General features: G+C 42.8%; 1 protein-coding gene across 1 annotated transcript in view; it reads right to left on the reverse strand.

The window, feature by feature from the left end:
- The window catches only part of LOC124606406 (sodium/hydrogen exchanger 3), a 600,846-nt gene that overhangs the window by 228,409 nt on the left and 350,047 nt on the right, over nt 1-22,390 (reverse strand). The gene's annotated exons all lie outside the window — the stretch shown is intronic.

Raw genomic sequence — 22,390 nt, forward strand, 5'->3', positions numbered from 1 at the left:
TCGTGTTCTTGGAATCTTAAGGAATAAACTGTACGAAGTTAAACTCACAAGACAATCATCACCTCTGCTTGACTATGGATGGAAGGTTTTTCGTTAATTTTTTGGAAGAAGGAACTGTTTTGGCCCGACGGCATGTAAAAAGCAGATGGAGCTTTTCCTTTGCGAGAAAAAAGACTGAAAGAAAAGAAAATTTTGGAAACGGGTCATTATGATGATCTAACAGCATGAACGAACAAAGATAGAAGATTCAATTCACTGGAAAAAACTGAACTAAACACATTATTAAGACGTTCAACAACTGCACAAATGTTATGTTTTTTTCCATTCTTCATTTCGTCAAATTGATTGTCTCAGCGGTGACTGTGGAGGTTGTGGTCTCCTTACTATAGGTAACAATTTTCAGCACTAGCCTTATGTCTTCTTCAACTTAGCTTTTGTTCTACTTCGATGTTTTACTCACAAACATTTTGCTTCGATGTTTTTATACTGCTGGGACATCAGATACAGCAACTCTAGATATCTCTCACGGGTACACTTTTGTAGATGCGCACGTACTACGTAAACGGTCACTGCAAGTTTCAACATGGTGGTAGATCACTATAGGATTACAACAGTCCCAGTAAAAGTGTGAAACATAAGGTCAACGTAAATACACGATAAATAAGTCAGGATACACAACTTCACAATGCAGGTTTTTTCAACAGCACAGTGGCGTGAGTTATTTTTATTAATTAGTTGCAATTGTTATATACACTCATGCTCATAAATTAAGGATAATTGCAGAATGTGGTGCCACACAACGTGGCACTACACAAAACTGGCGCTAATAGCATAGGCACATAGGGAACACACACGACACAGATCTGCAGTCCACAGTATTGGTGATAAGTTGAGAAAACCGTGCCGAAACACATGTGCTAAAAAACGCCACTGTTTCCTGCGCATGTACCCCGACATCAATATGGGATATGATCACCATGCACACGTACACAGGCCGCACAACGGGATGGCATACTCTGGATCAGGTGGTCGAGCAGCTGCTGGGGTAGAGCCGCCTATTCTTGCACCAGTGCCTGTCGGAGCTCGATGGGGTTAAGGTTTGGAGAACAGGCAGGCCAACTCCATTTGCCCGATATCTTCTGTTTCAAGGTACTCCTCCACGATGGCAGCTCGGTGGGGCCGTGGGTTACCATCCGTCAGGAGGAAGGTGGGACCCACTGCACCCCCGAAAAGGCGGACATACTGGTGCAAAATGACGTCCCGATACACTTGACCTGTTGCAGTTCCTCTGTCAAAGACATGCAGGGGTGTACGTGCACCAATCATAGTCTCACCCCACACCATTAAACCACTACCTCCATACAGGTCCCTTTCAAGAACATTAAGGGGTTGGTATCTGGTTCCTGGTTCACGCCAGATGAAAAACCGGCGAGAATCACTGCTCAGACTATATACCTCGACTCGTCCGTGAACATAACCTGGGACCACTGTTCCAGTGACCATGTCCTGTGTTCTTGACACCAGGCTTTACGGACTCTCCTGTGACAAGGGGTCCGCGGAATGCACCTTGCAGGTCTCCGGGCGAATAAATCATGTCTGTTCAGTTGTCTGTAGACTGTGTGTCTGGAGACAGCTGTTCCAGTGGCTGCGGTAAGGTCCCGAGCAAAGATACCTGCAGTACTTCGTGGCCGTCTGCGGGCACCGATGGTGAGATATCGGTCTTCTTGTGGTGTTGTACACTGTGGACGTCCCGTACTGTAGCGCCTGGACACGTCCCGTACTGTAGCGCCTGGACACGTTTCCTGTCTGCTGGAATCGTTTCCATAATCTTGATATGACACTTGTTGCACACGGAGGGCCCGTGCTACGACCTGCTGTGCTTGACCAGCCTCCAGTCGCCCTAGTACGCTGCACCGTACTCTGACATGCACCAACACACCTCTGCGTACGTGGACTGCTGCCAGTGCCACCGTGCTACACCGCAGGTCAAATGCATCGCATTCTCATTCCCCGAAGTGATTTAAACCCGCAAACCGCCCACCAGTGTGTTATTTCACCATGTATCAGCATTATCCTTTATGAGCATGAGTGTATGACCCGCACCCTAGAAGCTACCGCAGGCCGTGTATCACAGTTACTACTACTAAGTACTCCAGATTACTCGGCAGCGGGTTATACGGTTTGCAGATTATTCGTACATAAAAGAAGTGAAAGAAAAATAAAGTGGGAAAAAAACCGAATCGGGCTAAAGCGAACCAGAAGCGCGGGTTGCCGGCCGCTAGGGGCAGCGGCAGACACTAAGATAGACCGGCAGCGGGAGACGACTGCGGCCAAGCCGCCCGCAGATGTCGTAATCCAAACTGCAACTACTATCCGTCCAGTACACATCGTCCCAAGCACATGTTTGGAAATATCTCGGTTATTCATGCTTTTCCACTATTCGTGCATCTTCTCCACCGCAGCACCCCGAATAATCGGATGTGTACTGTATTACTATTATTATTATTACTATTATTATTAAGATCCACAGAACATAAATAAAATTGTTTCCTTCGGTATAGCCCCAAAGTTCGACACCACACTACACTACTTCACTAGCTATTTAAACAGAAAAAAAGGAATGAAAACAAAGTGATCTAGAGAAGGAGGGAATAAGATTGAGCAGGGCAACGGACTAACAACAACAAATGTTCGGCAAGGTTCGCAGGAGAGGTTCTGTAAGGTTTTGAAGGTAGGAGACGAGGTACTGGCAGAAGAAAATTTGTGAGGACGGGGCGTGAGTCGTGCTTGGGTAGCTCAGTTGGTACCCTTTCTTTCAGGAGTGCTAGTTCTGCAAGGTTCGCAGGAGAGCTTCTGTAAGGTTTGGAAGGTAGGAGACGAGGTACTGGCAGAAGTAAAGCTGTGAGGACGGGGCGTGAGTCGCGCTTGGGTAGCTCAGTTGGTAGAGCACTTGCCCGCGAAAGGCAAAGGTCCCGAGTTCGAGTCTCGGTCCCGCACACAGTTTTAATCTGCCAGGAAGTTTCAACAACAAATGTAACACATTATAAAAAGACGCTACCAGTAATAGAAAGATAAGGAAATTAACTAGATAGTCGTAAACATACGTACTAATTGTGCATGATTCTGTTATGGTTGTATCTGAACATGATGAAGGGCAATTTGCAAATCTAAATCTGTGATTCCGTACCTAGAGCGCGAAAGCTGTCCGGCACTGCACGTAGAACTCTGAAACCGCTTGCTGTCTTCCCTTCACTTGCTCAGCTGTACACCAAGCTCGAATCGTCAGTAATCATCAAGAAGTCACGTATCGAGACTCTTGATATGAATGATAGCTACAAAGTTTTAATTATCATCTCGAAAAAATGAAGTTAATTAATTAATTTTTTGGGGGGAATGAATCAGCAAATTGCGAATAAGGTACCTCCACACTATACAATTTACTGGAAACAAAATTTGTGGCGGATCTGAACTAGAACCAGGATTTTCCGCTATAGGCGACCGCTCGCCTTAAACGTTTTGGCTACCTGAACACGCTTAGAGGGCCGACCAAAAGTTCCGTATGTTTCAGTGCCTCTTTTCCATAGTACCCGCACAATTATGTGATTCGCGCACATGGAGACTTATTTAGTTTTCTCGTCTGGCTGCCTTCGCTTCGGAATAAAATACATTAGTGCAGTGTCTGTATTAGACAAAGTTAGATGCACTATGCCTTCGGACATGGATGCATTGCACCGATACTGTCAAAATTAGACAAATTACTAATGTAATTAAATTTTTATTTGGGTGCAGACACACGCCATCAGTCCTTGTACGTCACAGTATCTTACGACGCCGCTAGAGGCCGCAAAACAAAAAGGCGCAGCCCATCGATTACGCTGAATATCGTGTGCAAATACGTTTCTGTATTTGAAAAGAAAAACGATGCAACAGTCCGTACTGAGCTGATGGAAGTGTACGACAACAGAGAACTTCGATTCTTTATTTCTCACCGAGAAACCAAACACCATTTTTCGTAGGTCCATCTTCAAAACTGTCTTAACAGCGACATATTTACAAAAAGCTTTCAGCTCCTGTTTCAATCGCTTAGGGATGGAATTTCAAAACAATCTCTTCTTAAACGACGCATACAGTATAAGATTAACACCTTCTGCAAATTTCAAGTTTCTGTGCTTAGTTGTTTGGGGTGGGCGATGGTGAGTCAGTCGGGACAATGCCTTGCATTGGGAATTAGTCCCAACAGGGAATCATATAGCGCTCTTAGAAAAAAGTGTTCCGAGACTGTTACCTGAAATGCTCCTCCATGATACTGACAAGAGGGAGATTGAGTTAATAAATTAAAATCACTAAAGACCAAGAACTCTCATGGATATGACGGGGTATCTAGCAGAATACTGAAGTATTGTTCCACGTCTGTCAGCTCAGTACTTAGCCATATCTGTAACTTTTCCTTTAGGAGTGGTCGGTTTCCTGACCGATTAAAGTACTCGGTAGTGAAGCCACTTTATAAAAAGGGAGACAGGGATAATGTTGACAATTATAGACCTATTTCTATGCCATCGGTGTTTGCTAAAGTTATCGAGAGGGTTGTATATACAAGGTTACTGCAGCATTTAAATTCACATAATTTGCTGTCAAATGTACAGTTTGGTTTTAGAAATGGCTTAACAACTGAAAATGCTATAGTCTCTTTTCTCCGTGAGGTTTTGGACGGATTAAATAAAAGATTGCGAACGCTAGGTGTTTTCTTTGATTTAACGAAGGCTTTTGACTGTGTTGACCACAAAATATTACTGCAGAAGTTGGAACATTATGGAGTAAGGGGAGTAGCTTACAATTGGCTCGCCTCCTACTTTAAGAACAGAAAGCAGAAGGTACTCCTCCGCAATATTGAGAGTGGTAATGATGTTCAGTCCCAATGGGGCACTGTTAAATGGGGCGTTCCCCAAGGGTCGGTGCTGGGGCCACTGCTGTTCCTTATTTATGTAAATGATATGCCTTCTAGTATTACAGGTGATTCAAAAATATTTCTGTTTGCTGATGACACCACCATGGTAGTGAAGGATCTTGTGTGTAATATTGAAACATTATCAAATAATGTAGTTCATGATATAAGTTCGTGGCTTGTGGAAAATAATTTGATGCTAAATCACAGTAAGTCTCAGTTTTTACAGTTTCTAACCCATAATTCAACAAGAACTGACATTTTAATCAGACAGAATGGGCATGTTATAAGCGAGACGGAACAGTTCAAGTTCCTAGGCGTACAGATAAATAGTAAGCTGTTGTGGAAAGCCCATGTTCAGGATCTTGTTCAGAAACTAAATGCCGCTTTATTTACCATTACAACAGTATCTGAAATAAGTGACATTTCAACACGAAAAGTAGTATACTTCGCATATTTTCATACGCTTATGTCATATGGTATTATTTTTTGGGGTAATTCTTCTGATTCAAAAAGGGTATTTTTGGCTCAAAAACGGGCTGTTCGAGCTACGTATGGTGTAAGTTCGAAAACCTCTTGTCGACCCCTATTCAATAGTCTGGGAATTTTGACACTGCCCTCACAGTATGTATTTTCTTTAATGTCGTTTGTTGTTAGCAATATTAGCTTATTCCCAAGAGGTAGCAGCTTTCACTCAGTTAATACTAGGCAGAAATCAAATCTGCATGTGGAATGCACTTCCTTGACTCTTGTGCAGAAAGGAGTGCAGTATTCTGCTGCATCCATTTTCAATAAGCTACCACAAGAACTCAAAAATCTTAGCAGTAGCCCAAACACTTTTAAGTCTAAACTGAAGAGTTTCCTCATGGCTCACTCCTTCTATTCTGTCGAGGAGCTCCTGGAAGAGCTAAAAAATTAAGCAAATTCCAGTGTTACATTCTTGATTTTCTTTATTTAAACTAACGACTTGTCGCCTGAATATGTTTCTTATATTTCATTTTATCTGTTTCTACAATCGTGTTATAATTTCATGTATTGACTCGTTCCATGACCATGGAGACTTCTCCTAAATGTGGTCCCACGGAACAATAAATAAATAAATAAATAAATAAATACAGAGATAATCGAAAGGCAACAGATCCACCGATACTTAAGAATAAATCTGTGTATAGTATTTAAACCACAATCTATGTGTTACGTCAACCATTCCTTAGATATAGCAAGTGACTGGTGTAAGGTTAACAACCGACAGATCTGTCCATCATCTGCTTTTGTACCCTCGCCGTAATAATCGTTAATTATAACATAACTATAGTGCCAATATTTTCCTTTCGGCCGGACCTGCAGCATAGAATGCGTCATAATATGGCATTTTATAGAGAATATTTCCACGTAAGCTGCTAATAGTGTAATTACTAATATGTTTTCCTATACTAGAAGCTTGTTTCTGCTATAGCACCTGTGTCAAGTAAACGTCTAGTTGGAACAAATGCCCATACTGCATCAGCCAGTAAACTGTTGCCTGTCTATTTGTTGCGAGATTGTTATAATCACGTATACTGTATTTGCATAGAAAATTCTCCTGAAATATTTTTGACAGCTAGTTTGACACTAGAACGAGAATAGTGTTCGTTGCCCTTACTAGATACTAGACGCCAACTTTTCTCAGTTTTTAGAAGGTTCATGAGATGCAACACGACAGAACATGATACCTATGACCACTGTGGGTATTTTTACATTTTACGTTTAAATTTCTGATCATCTCTGCAATCAAAACTACAAGACATGTACTCAAATGGGATTTTTCTCTCTCTATCTCTCTTCTGCTATGAGATAGTGCACTAAGTAAATCCAAAGACGTAAATGCTGCGCATACTGTACATGTTTCATTAATTCACACAAATTAGATTGATTATGGGAGGTTGAAACCTTTGAAACACGGAGTCGTTTCAATCGAAGGGTGAATATGTATGGCAGAACGAAAGCCATCATCAAGTTTCACGATCGCGCTTTGTTTTTCTTTTTCTATTTTGTTTCTTTCTTTTTTTTCTTTCCCAAGTGATGATTACAGCTTAACGAATAACCATGGTACATACTGGATACAAGATGTGCGAGGTACAGGCACGTTTAGTTTGCATTGTCTCCTCTCATGCTGAGATGTAGTGTTGATCTTCTTTCCCGACATAATGTTATCTTTTCTCCCTAAACATGTGGATGTCTTTCTAGCTTTCTACAGCTTCTCTGTCACGCATTGTATCATAGAAACTACACTGAAGCGCCAAGGAAACTGGTATAGGCATGCGTATTCGAATACAGAGATATGTAAACAGGCGGAGTACGGCGCTGCAGTCGGCAACGCCTATATAAGACAACAAGTGTCTGGTGCAGTTGTTAGATCAGTTACTGCGGCTACAATGGCATGTTATCAAGATTCAAGTGAGTTGGAACGTGGTATTACAGTTGGCGCACTAGCGATGGAAGACTGCATCTGCGATGTAGCGATGAGTGGGGATTTTTCCCGTGCGATCATTTCATGATTGTACCATGAATATCGGGAACCCGGTAAAACATCAAATCTCCGACATCGCTGCGGATGGAAAAAGGTCCTGCAAGAATGGGACCAACGACGACTGCATAGAATCGTTCAACGTGACAGAAGTGCAACCCTTCCGCAAATTGCTGCAGATTTCAGTGCTGGGCCATCAACAAGTGCCAGCGCGCGAACCATTCAACGAAACATCATCGATATGAGCTTTCGGATGCGAAGGTGCACTACTGTACGCTTGACGACTGAACGACATAAACCCTTACGCCTCGCCTGGGCCCGTCAACACCGAAATTGGACTGTTGATGATTGGAAATATATTGCCCTGTCGGACGAATCTCGTTTCAAATTGTATCGAGTTGATGGACGTGTGCGGGTATGGAGACAACCTCATGAATCCATGGTTCTGCCGCGCGGTGTAGCTGCGCGGTCTAGGGCGTCTTGTCACGGTCCGAGCGGCTCCCTCCGTCGGAGGTTCGAGTCGTCCCTCGGGAATGGGTGTGTTGTCCTAGGGTACGTTAGTTTAAGTTAGACTACAATAGTGTGTAAGCTTAAGGACCGATGATGTCAACAGTTTGGTCCCATAATATCTTACCACAAATTTCAATTTCCATGGATCTTGCTTGTCAGCAGGGGACTGTTCAAGCTGTTGGAGGTTCTGTAATGTTGTGGGGCGTGTGCACTTGGAGTAATATGGCACCCCTGATAATTCTAGATACGACTCTGACAGGTGACACGTACGTAAGCATCCTGTCTGATCACATGCACCCATTCGTGTCCATTGCGTATTTCGACGGACTTGGGCAATTCCACCAGGACAATGCGGCACCCTACACGTCCAGAATTGCTACAGAGTGGCTCCAAGAACACTCTTCTGAATTTAGAAATTTCCGCCGGCCACCAAACTCGCCAGACATGAACATTATTGACCATGTCTGGGATGCCTTGCAACGCGTTATTCAGAAGAGATCTCCACCTTCTCGTACTCTACGGATTTATGGACAGCCCTGCTGGATTAATGGTGTCAATTCCCTCCAACACTACTTCAGACATTAGTCGAGTCCACGCCACGTTGCGCTGCGGCACTTCTGCGTGCTCGCAGGGGCTCTACACGTTATTAGGTAGGTTGAGGCGTAGCGCTGTATACCGATCCTGCCTTGGAGGCGGTTAAGTGGGATATGTGTCTCAGAGATGGATAGTGACAGATGGTGACGCGAGAGTGGACGCGCACGTAGTTTATGTATCAGCCGATAGCGGACAGTACTTGATAGGTCATTGAGATTTAGTTTCGATGGTGCCTACTAGAGTGCACTAAAGTAATATAATGTTTTTCATAAACTGTTCTAGTATTTTCATAAAGTGTTATTATGTCTTTTTGTGTATGTAAAATGTTATAAATGTGTTTTAGCAGTATGAACGATGCGTGAGTGTGGTTTAAGGTTAATATGAAGATAATTGTTTAACGAGTTATGTAGTGGGATTTAGTGTGGGAACATATCGAAGAAGTATGGATGTGGACAAAGGGGATTTTTGTAGAGTAGATTTGTAAAGTAAGTTTATGGCTCTGAGCACTATGGGATTTAACATCTGAGGTCAACAGTCCCCTAGAACCTAGAACTACTTAAACCTAACTAACCTAAGGATATCACACACATCCATGCCCGAAGCAGGATTCCAACATGCGACCGTAGCAGTCGTGCGGTTCCGGACTGAAGTGCCTAGAACCGCTCGGCCACCGCGGCCGGCAAAGTAAGTTTATGGTAAAGGGAAAGTTAATTTAGGTATAAATAACAATAGTAAATAACTTTATGCATAAACAAAACTTCAGCATATTAGATAATTACGTCGGTAAAAAGTGCAGTCGTTAGGTTTACTATTTTGCGATTGGTTATTGATGAAATGCGCGGATTGACGCAGGAGAATGTTGTTTTGCTATTGGCTGTTGAGTAAACTGACCAATGGTAAAGCAATATTCTTTGCGCGCCTTTCTCTGCTGGTTGAGAAGACTTAGAGTATCTAGAGAGAAGTCGGAGCCTAGCCATGGAACAGTTCGGTCGTGTGTAGTAGTAGTTCCGATGGAAACGGTAAGTTGCCTGATCTATCAGTGTTTCATACATCAAAAATGTCGTAAAGTGACGGCATAATTATTCCGACGGGTCTGTAGAAATTTCGGAATTTTTAAGTGAATTTTGTGACGAGAAAAGACAAATTCCGCGTGGCGTATTGAGCTAAAAACTGTGACTGCATTAGGTACCGACAGACTTAATATTTGGCGAGCATTCTCAATCAAAAACAATCCGTATTTTTGTAGCTATTACGTTTTCGGGAAATGCAACACCATAAACTTGCTAACGTGAGTGAAAGGGATTGTGAGTGACTGTGTTGAGACTAGGCCTTGAAAAACTGAACACAGATCAATCGAGAAAATAGGAAGAAGTTGTATGGAACTCTGAAAAAAAAAGCAAAATATACAAACTCTGTAGTTCATGTGCCAGATAGGCCACATCAAGGACAACAAGAACTGAGGAGCGCCGTGGTCCCGTGGTTAGCGTGAGCAGGTGCGGAACAAGAGGTCCATGGTTCAAGTCATCCCTCGAGTGAAAAAATTTTTATTTTCAGACAATTATCAAAGTTCAGGCACTCACACATAATCAACTTCGCTCTCCAAAATTCCAGGACGTGTTCAGATTTGCTTCGACATATGCAGGATTTGACGGTCTACACACGGAAAAATTTAAAAACTTTAAAAACATATGTTTTGACAGAGCACAGGGAAAACTGTGCGACTGTGAAACTGTTGCATTCATTTGTTGCAGTTTATGTGACAAACTCTTAGAATCTTTTTACCCATTCGCCAAGGGTACAAGTTAGGTGGGTCGACAACATATTCCTGCAATGTGACGCACATGCCGTCATCAATGTCGTATAGAATGTATCAGACTTGTTTTCCTGTGGAGAAATCTGTTGATCTATGACCTTGCGATCAAATGCTTTCGGTTCCCATTGGAGAGGCACGTCCTTTCGTCTACTAATCGCACGGTTTTGCGGTACGGTCGCAAAACACAGACACTAAACTTATTACAGTGAACAGAGACGTCAGTGAACGAACGGACAGATCATAACTTTGCGAAAACAAACTTTTCACTCAAGGGTAGACTTGAACCATGCACCTATCGCTCCGCAGCTGCTCACGCTAACCACGGGACCACGGCACTCCTGAGCTCAGAACATCCTTGTGATGTTGCCTATCTTGCGCATGGACTACTCACTCAGTTTGTATATTTTGCTTATTTTTTTCATAGTTTCACACAACTTTTTCCTGTTTTCTCGATTGATCTGTGTTCAGTTTTACAAGGCCTATCCACTGTGCCAATTTATAACTAAATCTGAGGGGGATGCGATGGGGAGGTTCCCTTGTAAGATGTAGTATTGATACTCTTCAACGAAATTTATGTTCTCTTTTCTCTCTGAAAATGAATATGTGTTTGTAGCTCTCTGCTGCTTTCACGTCACGCACTGTAACACAGAAACTAAAACCTCTCGAACAGTCGCTGCGAGTCTACCAGCGTCGTTAGCAACGGTGCGCGGCGCGGCGCCGCATCAGACAGGAGCGCGTGGCTGCTGGCAGGCGGTAGAGGCTGCCCGCCCACGGAGAACAGCACACAGAACGAGGCGCCAGCGCCAGCGGCAGGGTCGGCCGGCCGGCGGCGCGCTCGATACCCGCGTCGCGCCGCGCCGCGCCACGCAAGGGCCGCGCCCACTCTCCGGAGGCTGTTGCTAACGCCGCGTCTTCCCCACTCTGGCTGGCTAGCGCTTATGCCGAACCGATACGCGGTCACCAACCTCAGGCAGCTCCGGTACACACCCACTTGTAATACCCAAGCTTACGGGGCAGGATACCCGCTGGGTTATGGATACCACAATTTCCTCGCCTTTCTGTCACCATTATCCACGATGAGCGGGGTAAACGGCCGTCGTGAAACCTCCATACACTATCGACTATCTTATTTTTCCGTCGTGATCTTTCATGTTATACAGCACACATTGCAGTTAATAACAAGGACTGAAATATGAAAAATACCATCACATTATTCAGAAAAAAATAGTATCTGAAAAGAAGACATCGATTTTCATGGGATAACGGTATATGCCACCTGGCGAATAGTAGATGAACTGATAATGATTTCAAACTCTTCCGCCAACAGGTATAGCTATCAGAGCGCCACATGTGTCTGCCCTTTAAGGGGGGTAGGACGTCAAACGGACCGACTTGGAGCAGGAGAGGCACCACAGGACATTTTAATTTCCACTGTCTATACTTTTACAAAAAAAAATTCATAAAACTTGTCAGCATGACCAGGAAGGATTCAGAATTCACACTCATAGCAGTGGAAGTTCGGAAACATAATGAAATAATTTTTTTACATGTGAAATTTCATCATTTTTTTTACTTACTAATGGCAGTATTTGTTGCTATAGGTACACTTTTCTTCATAAGTAAGAGAGATTCTTCGATGAATTGTGTACAGCATACAAACCATACGTAAAGGTGTATGAAACTCTAGAATTTTCGAAATCTATTAAAAACTGTGGTAAAAATTGAGGTAATTAACTATAAAATTTGTGTTTTTCCTAAACATGAAGTTTAAAATATAACAGTTCATTCGTTTTTCATAAATTAAATAAATTATAGAGTTTCATACACCTGTGAGTATGGTATGTATGATGTGCAAAATTCATTGAAGAATCTCTCTAACTTATGAAGAAAAGTGTACTTATAGCAACAAATGCAGCCATTAGCAAGTGAAAAAATGATGAAATTTCACACGTAAAAATTTTTTTGTTATGTTTTCGAACTTCCATTGCTATGAGTGTGAATTCTGAATCCTTCCTGGTGATGCTGACAAAGTTTGATGAATTTATTTGTAAAAGTATACACACTGGAAATTAAAATGTCCTTTGATGCCTCTCCTGCTCCAAGTCGGCCCGTTTGACGTCCTACCCCCCCCCCCCCCCCCCTCCCTTAATAGGGTATGCTCACAGGCAGGAGGCTCAGTGCGGTGCAAATGCAAGAAGCAAGCAGGCAACCATGCCGTGGAGACGCACTCGTGCATCCTACAGTCAACCGGCACTCTTTCGCCTCTCTTGAAACAGGAAGGTGATGTGTTCTTCCCATACGATAACTCCCGCCCCTGGCTGTGAAACTCAACGTGCTCTTCATGACGTGCGGAAGCATCCCTGGCTAGCGCGATCTCAAGACTTGTCTCCAATCGAGTATGTGTGGGATGAGACGACGGGACAAGAAGTGACTCGTGCAACTCGTCAGTCAACACCTCTTACAGAACTACGTGGACAGGTCGAGCAGGCGTGGTGTAACGTATTCCAGGACAGTATTCGCCGTCTGTACGATCGACTGTATGCCAGAGTCAGAGGTCGCATTGGCGCCTATGGAGACACTCCATGTACTAATATGATTGTTTCAGCACGGTTCGATACGTGGTACCTCACAACCGCTACTGCTATTGATCTGTAAATGGAATAATTTCATGACCTCCGCATGCACTGTTGCAACAATAAATCTTGATTGAATTGGAAACCTCTAAAACGGAGTGATAAATTTTCCCCGTCAGTGTAGAAGCAATGACGTCCGAGTAAACATGGTCCGCAAGCGATCGATTTGCGAGAATATCGCGAATGAGATACGAAACGTATCAAATGCATACTGTTGTAGTTATCCACCAGCGCTGCTTATTTTATGTTTTATTTACCGCTACTGATTTCGAATGACGGCTAATTCTCAAGCCATGCTACCTAGATGTGAACAAGAATATAATAATGTACAATTTATTATTAAATGTTTAAATGTTATTTTTCAATTATGATTTCGTCATATTTGTGCATGACTTTTACAATATCGATACGTGTATCAGACGGACGGTTTGTTATTAAAGTCATATCCTTAATGAAAATCGTTTTACACTGAAATCTAAAATTTACAATCGTGTTTTGCTCTTAAATACTTATCAGTGATATACAAGGTGGTCCCACCTAATTTTGTCACTTCATACGTTTCCGAAACGAAACAAACAGCCAAAATTGAAATTGGCCAGGGATGCACGTATGCCATTGGCTCATAGAATGGGCAGGAATGCACAGTCCATAAATGAAAACTACCGTCACTTTCAACACAAAGCTACGCTTTTTTTAAATGGTATATGTATGGTTTTTCTACAAAATGAAAACTAGAGGTACAATTAGTGACGGCAGACTTGTTCTCACCTCATGCATTCTGAAGTACGTAGACTATAAAGGATGGCAAAGGCGTCACAGTTTCTGCCGTAATGCGCAACAGTGCAGGCAACCCGTATTAAGGCATTACGGCAGAGACTGTGTCATCGCTTCTATTAACCGAGCGAGGTGGCGCAGTGGTTAGCACACTGGACTCGCATTTGGGCGGACGACGGTTCAATCCCGCGTCCGGCCATCCTGATTTAGGTTTTCCGTGATTTCCCTAAATCGCACCAGGCAAATGCCGGGATGGTTCCTTTGAAAGAGTACTGCCGGCTTCCTTCCCCGTCCTTCCCTAATCCGATGAGACCGATGACTTCGCAGTTTGGTTTCTTCCCCCAAACAACCCCAACCGTTTCTATTATTTAAAGTCTAACTATACTAGAAGGTATACGGTTTAGAGCAGTGAAATCAAGTCTGACGTCATCGACTGCACCTCTGGTTGTCATTTCGATAGGAAAAACATACATGTGCAATTAAAAAAAAGTTATTTGAAGTAACCCATTTGTAACAGCTCGTTGTGTCACTCTTATATACTGGAGGGGAAAAAATCGAAACATCAAAAAGAAATTAACGTAGAGTAATGAAATTTCGGGAATACGTTTGTCTATGTAACATATTTAACTGATTAACATTGCAAGATCACAAGTTAATATAAGCACAAGCTAAGCCACTGGAAATGTGAAAGGCTGCTACTTTAATAACCAGTGCAATCCCCAGACTGTTGCATGCAAGCATACAAATGACGCTGTAGTTGGAGTCAGACGATGTCCCATTTGTGTTCGATTGGAGACAGATCCGGCGATCGAGCAGGAGAAGGCAACAAGTTGACACTTTGTAGAGCATATTGGGTTACAAAAGTGGCATGAGCGTGCGAGCGTTATCTTTTTGGGAAACAACCCTAGAATGTTGTTCATGAATGGCAGCACAACAGGTAGAATCTCCACACTGACGACATTACTCCTGCTATCATGCAAAATCGCTCCCCAGACCACTGCTCCAGGTGAAGGTCCAGTGTGTCTAGCACGCACACAGGCTGGTTGCAAGCGGTCACCTGGCCGCCTCCTAAACAACACAGGACCATTAACTGGTACCGAGGCAGAACCGCTTTCACCAGAAGATACAACAGACCTCCACCCTGTCCTCCAATGAGACATCGCTTGACACCGCTGAATACGCAAAAGGTGGTTGGGGTCAGGGGAATACACGCTAGAAAGCGACTGGCTCGGAACTGTCCTTGAAGTAACCATTCATAACAGTTTGTTGTGTCACTGTTGTGCCAACTGCTGAACAAATCGCTGCTGCAGATGCACAACGATGCGCCAAAGCCATACGCCGAATACGATTGTCTTCCCTGTCGGTAGAGCTACGTGGCCGTCCTGTGTTCGGTCTTTTTGCGACTGTGCATCCTCATGAACACCGCTATCAGCAATCATGTGTAGTGCCTACATTCCTGTCAAGTCTTTCGGCAATATTGCACCAGAAACGTCTAGCTTCTCGTAGCCCTATTAAACGACATTTTCAAACTCAGTGAGGTGCTGATAATGGTGTCTTTGTAGCCTTAAAGGCATTCTTGAATAACATCAACTAACCACGTCCAGTCTCAAATGTAACTAACGCTCACGACCGTTCAGCGTGTATTTAAAGCAAATATGATACGCATCATGTATATATATCTCTCGGGGCGGTTAGTAGACCCGCAACCGAGCGCCTCCCCAGGTGGCGGGTAGGGGAATGCCTCCTAGATATAGGTGGTACCGAGGAAATGAAATACTCGGGGCGGACCAAAACTACTAGTAGCGTCTCTTCCCACAGTGGGCGGCTACAAAAGGCGTCTGCTCCACATGTCAGTGGCGGCCTCAACCAACCTCCTGATCTGGAAAGTCAGGTTGTACTCGGCAGCATGCCATACATCCAACTACTAAACATCATGATGGTACAACGAGAAAAATCTCATTACCCCGGTCCCCAGTCAATAGACTGGGATTGTCGTGAGCATCGGATTCCGGGGGCTCACGGATATCATGAGAAGAATCGGAGCTTCTCAAACTCCCTCAGGACCAAACGCAAACACTACATCGGCACACTCAACGTGAACACACTGATGAAGACAGGAAAGATGAAACAACTGACAGACACTCTCGAAAAATTTCAAATCAAAATATGTGCACTGCAAGAAACACGATTCACAGACGAAGACCATTTCAACACGGAGAATTTCAGAATATACAAAGGAAAACCATCGAGACAACTGAAAAACTTAAGGCTTTTTGGCACAGGATTTGCAGTACACAGGTCCATCACGGACAGCATAATCGACTTTTCGTCACCAAACGAAAGAATCAGCACCATCACAGTGAAATCAGCCAATAAATCCTACACAATAATCAACGCACATGCACCGACTAATTACTACAACAGGAAAAACCCTGACGAAATTGATGACTTCTGGACGACAATGGAAGAAACTATCAGAAAAATTCCCGCACATAGAGTCAAAATAATACTGGGAGACTTCAACGCTAAACTCGGAAAAGAAAAGATATACAGACATATCACAGGAAAACATACTCCACACAAGGACACCAACAAAAACGGAAAACATCTGATAGACTTTTGCAAAAGCCACGACCTCGCCATTATGTCAACAAAATTCAAGAAACCAACACGAAAACTTACCACATGGAAAATCCCCAGTGGAAAGCAAGAACTACAAATCGACCATGTAATAGTCCAGAAAGACTCACAAAAAGAAATTTTGAACATAGACACCCGTAAAGGCTACTTCGACTCAAACCACCACCTACTACAGATCAGGATTCGTCTTTTGCCCAAGAAAAAGCTCCAGAAGAACAAAATTGTTAGACCAGATATAGAACACGTTACTTTAAACCAGACACAAATATTACACAAAATTAAAATGGAGAAAACGACAGACTGGACACAACTTTCACGAAGAATCCGAGAGGCCATGAAACTAGCACAAGCACCACGCACACGGAAACACCGGTGGTGGAACCACACATGTGACCAAGCTATTGACCAACGAAGCAGTGCATGGAAAAAATTTAGTAGCCATAAATCCCAAGAGAATTGGATGAACTTCTTGAAAACACAGAAGCAATCAAGCAGAATCATTCGCAGTGAAAAACGACAGTATGACAAACGGCGACTGACAGAGATCGAATCGGACTTCATGAAGAACAATACAAGAAACTTCTACAGAACGTTCAGAGAAAATATGACTGGATATCAACCACCCAACTTGTGCTTCAGAAGACCGGATGGAACCCTAGAAACCAATACCAAAAACAATTGTGACATTCTGGCAAAGTACTTTGAAAAGCTGCTCAACACGGACCCCCCTATGGAAGAAATGATGACAGAAACGAGCACATACAATCCAGATAGTGAACCTCCAACTCTAGAAGAAGTTAAAGAAATAATCAAGTCACTCAAGAATCGTAGAGCACCAGGAGAAGATGGCATCATCGCAGAAATCTGGAAGTTACAAGACCCAGAACTCACCAAAGGCATCCACAGGATCTTGGAAGACATCTGGAAGACCATGAAAATTCCTGACGACTGGGAAACTGCCCTGATACACCCACTACACAAAAAAAGTGACAAGACTGACCCGAACAACTACAGAGGAATATCCCTACTACCGGTCACATACAAAATCCTCTCTAAAGCTTTACTGAACAGACTAGAATGCCAGACCGACCACTTGATTGGGGAATACCAAGCAGGCTTCCGTAAAGGGCGGTCTTGTGCGGAACAAATTTGTAACCTGAAAATGATTTTACAACACAAACAGAACCTGATCATTACCTTTGTTGACTTCAAAAAGGCGTACGACTCTATCGACCGGAAAACTCTCTTCAAAATTCTAGCGGAATACAAAGTAGACAACAAAACACGGACTATCATAGAGCAAACTTTAACCAACACGACCTCCAAAGTAAAGTTCTGTGGGGAACTATCAGAGCCCTTTGAAATTCGCACAGGTGTCCGACAAGGCGATGGCCTCTCACCTCTCCTTTTCAATCTGGTGTTAGATAAGGTCATAAAAGAATGGGAAACATCACAACAGGGGATAACCTTAGGAAACCTACAGATTAAATGCCTGGCTTTTGCAGACGATTTGGCGATTGTCAAGAAAGGTATAAAGGAAACAAAAGACGCTATTGAAAAACTGCACGAAATCGCTTCCAAAACTGGACTACAGATCTCTTACGAAAAGACACAGTTTATGTGCACAAAGAAACTCTCATCTCTGAACACAAAGTATGTCACGATTTACAAAACGGCAAACTTCAAATACCTCGGTGAAACACTACAAATGAGTGGACATAACAGAGACTCAAACGAAGAAAGAAAGACTAAACTGGACAAGGCATACAAAGTAGTGTGGAATCATTACAACAAGAAGTCTATCTCACAAAAAGCCAAATTACGCCATTACGACACGGTGGTGCTCCCCGAGGCACTATATGCAGCAGAGACCACACTAATCCTAGGGCATACACGTATCAGACAATTAGAAAAAGTAGAACGGAAAATACCTAGGAAAATATTTGGCGCATCTAACAACAATGGAATATGGATCAAGAAAGCTACAGAGGAACTGTACAAACATACGGAGACAATCACAGAAAAGATTAGAAAACGCAGACTACAATTCTACGGACACCTATAAAGAATGCCATCACACAGGCTGACCAAACAGATCTTTGACTGGGTAACCACTAGAAACAACAAATGGGTGGCAGAGGTAGAAAACGACCTGAACCAACTCAACATAACAGCAGACACAATAAACGACAGAATAAAATTCAGAAAAATGGTTCAAATGGCTCTGAGCACTATGGGACTCAACTGCTGTGGTCATAAGTCCCCTAGAACTTAGAACTACTTAAACCTAACTAACCTAAGGACAGCACACAACACCCAGCCATCACGAGGCAGAGAAAATCCCTGACCCCGCCGGGAATCGAACCCGGGAACCCGGGCGTGGGAAGCGAGAACGCTACCGCACGACCACGAGATGCGGGCAAAATTCAGAAACATCATTAAGAAAAGTAAACTACATGAGATACAATGTGACAAACGAACAGGCATAAAATGGACCGAAGAACGCAAGCAAGATCACAGCCAGAAGATGAAAGAAATATGGGCAACCAGAAAGGCAATCAAGATGAAGCCGAAGACACAAAGCCGACAAGAAGCATGGACAGAGGACCGGAAACAGAAACACAGCGAGCGAATGATGGAAGTTTGGGCAGCAAGGAAGGCAGCAAAAGGAACTGGCCATGTAGTTTAGTCCAAATGCGTTCTCAGACAGCACCTATCACCGTCCTTAACAAGAAATACAAAATTGTTTCAACATTACAAAACCTATTAGTGAGTGCGTTCTCCGTCTGCCCTTAAATTTGGATGCAACACTGCTCTCGTCTCTGCAGTAAGTTGGTAATTCTTTCAAGCATTCCCGGATCACCTCAAAAACCTTGACAAAACTGTACAATTTGGATACTCCTCTTGTCCAAACATATCAATCTCAATGCTGGAAACTTTATCTTTGAGATGACCTAGACAGAAAAATAAATGATTGTTTTCAGGTGGTCTCGGAAGCTGGCGCGCGGGCCCGATCGTCCTATCTGTCTTGGACCATTCTGGGGCGTCAGATGCCATCTTACATTGGAGAAAAATGTTCCAGTGCTCCATCATGTATGTACTACAGTCCGCAACCATGGGCCACGGGTGAAATTTGAGTCCACTCAGACATGGACTTAATCTAAAAAGTTTACATCTGTACTACGACAATATTTCATACTGACGTCAGTGGCGATTCGTAACCACACATTCGCTATCGTTTGCGGACCCAGAGCGCTTTAGTTGCGATTATTTTATGCTATTGCCCGTGCCAATTTTCGCTATTAACTATGACACACTCTGTACACAAATATTTCAGTAATAAGAGACTGTCTTCTATTATAATTTAAGTCAAACGACTTCAGTCATAAACTACTGACACTTTTGAGAATTACATCTGTTTCTGTTTGCTATCTAGCAGTGAAGCAACGACACGATTGTCAAATGGGTGAGAGTAGAGACTCAGATGAAATTACCAAATAACAGTGAATGCTTTCATTTGGAAACAGAATGCTCGTATTCACGAACGTAGCTAAACTGTTTTCGGGCTCAAAACAGTATTTAACAATAATAAAAACTCAGTGGTATAAATATTGCGTAGATCTGAGAAGAAATTAACGAGTGAAATGCGTTTAAAATTGAAATATTTCTTTTTCTTTCTGTGATAGGAGAAATGACACAACGCCAAGAACTTCTTGCCATTCTCTATGGAAATAAATGGCGTATAGATAACAGATACTTTTCAATTGTGGATTCTCCTTCAAAAGACTGGTTGAGGAATAGTGGCCTGTTTTCTATAAAGATCACTTTTCTCTTGTAATTCATTCACGCCATATTATTCGTAAAGCATTTATAGAGCGTTATTGAATCGGAATAGCATATAACTACACTTACATTTTCATTTGGAAGAATTATTGTAAACCTAAGAATGATTTACAAATTAATTATTATCACACAATGAAAATCTGATGTACGTATTGATGGAGTTGTTCCTCTGTGCTTCATTTAGATCAGGGCTGCCCACAGCGTGCCGAACCTCGCACGATCCTGATGTGCGGATCACGTGCAGGTCGAGTCTCGGCCTGTCTCATCTTTGCTCGGTACTTCTCGGAAGTACTCAGTAAAGCACGATATTTGTTTTAGTATAGCGGTGTGGCGTTTTTCGGTCGGCACCATTCTCTTCAGTTCGGCAAAATCGCTGTTTACTCTTCACTGTTGGTTCATGGTATAAAGGAATTTCACAAGTCCAGTAGCTGTTTCCACAAATATGGACAGTCTAGCAGTCTATTGTCACAAGCCTTTAAAAATGATGGGAACGACAGAAGAGAAGGATGAGAATTCTCAATATCTATTATGCAGTTGCATAACCGACGGTTATTGCAAATTTGCTATGCAACGATGTTACAACACCACGCATAAAGAATTTAAACATTTCGTTGACAACAAAAGAGCAACGAATTACAATGATCGACAGATGGGATTCGTTGTTCTGTACATCAAGAAGCACTGTGTGCTAAATTTGCAGTCATGCAGACGGGAAGAAATTGGTGGTACGAAGAGTAAATTTTCCGAAGTAGCGCGCATTATTCTAGTCTCAGTTGCAACAGTTTTCGATGGAATTGAACGAAAAGTATATTACTCAAAAGCGCGTTGCTTAATTGAAGGGGCATTCCTGGAACTATTTTTCGATTTAAAATCCGCTGTTGTTGAATTTATGAAGGAAAAAAGAATGCGGAAACGAAAATTAGAAGATCCTGAATAGATTGCAGACCTCGTATTTTAAGTGCAGTTGATTGCACACTGCCCACAGTAAGACATTGTAAGAGACATCGCAATGTGAGGAGCGATTTATTTCTGATTAGATGGGGATGCATTTAAAAGGGAAACCATGTTATAAAAGGGACAAATTCATTATGGCCTTGAACGAATTACAAGGGTTGTTTTCTAAACGTTTTGAAGACACTGCCAATCTTGCATCTCTTTTCGAGCTGTTTGCTTGACTGTTCGCCATTTCATTTGAAAGCGTCCCTAAGCATATGCAGAAGGAACTGACTGATCTGCAATGCAGTTCCCATTTTAAAGACAAATCCTTTTATAACAAAACTGTCCAGGACATCTACATGGTTTTCTTCAGGGAGAGTTTCTATGCCTCCGTAACGAGATTGCAAAAGTGCTAAAAATCTTTCGATCTACATATTTGTATGAAATAACTTTTTAGATTATGAAACTAAACAAGTTACGATTACGTCGCAACATGAGTGCGAAAATCTGCGAAATTTGCTGTGTCTGACCATTTTCCGGCAGTCTGTACCATATAAAAACTATATCTTCAGCATACCAAAAACAATTAAATAGTGCAGAAAATTTGTTATTGTTTTGTGATCTGTGTTGTTAAGAAATGTGAAAATAAAACTAAGTCCTATGCACTGTGGCTGCATTGCCATTTAAATGTGGCGCATTCGCAGTCTCTCCCTCTTTCCCTTCCTCGCACTCAAGACAAAGTGCCCTGCCAGTAGGGGAAACATGCAGCCAAGCTCAGGGCTTTGGAACTGGGGCCAAGGCATGGATCGTGAGCCGGATTCTTGGCTGCCCCCGCTTTAAATCCTCGCAACTGATGAATTATGTATTTTCATCGCAATGATTCCCATTAAGACCACTGCTCCACTCCTCTACACTCTCGAATGGATTGAGCTGCATCATCACTGTCCTATCACTGATAGTGCTTCACTACAAAACTCGAGCAGTACAATGAAAAGTTTGTGCGGAAATCTTCGATGTTGTCTCCTTGTCAGATTCCCTCCAGTTCGCTTACATCTGCTATTTGTCCTCTCCAGTTGTAATTCAATACATTCACTCCACCTCGTATTGACTCTTTTCCATACACCTCGTATTTAACTAATTTAACAGGGCCACCGTCAACTTTTTTACTCGTCTCTACACACAGTGTCTTCTATACACCC

This window comes from Schistocerca americana, chromosome 3, assembly GCF_021461395.2.
Source record: "Schistocerca americana isolate TAMUIC-IGC-003095 chromosome 3, iqSchAmer2.1, whole genome shotgun sequence".
Lineage (NCBI taxonomy): Eukaryota > Metazoa > Arthropoda > Insecta > Orthoptera > Acrididae > Schistocerca > Schistocerca americana.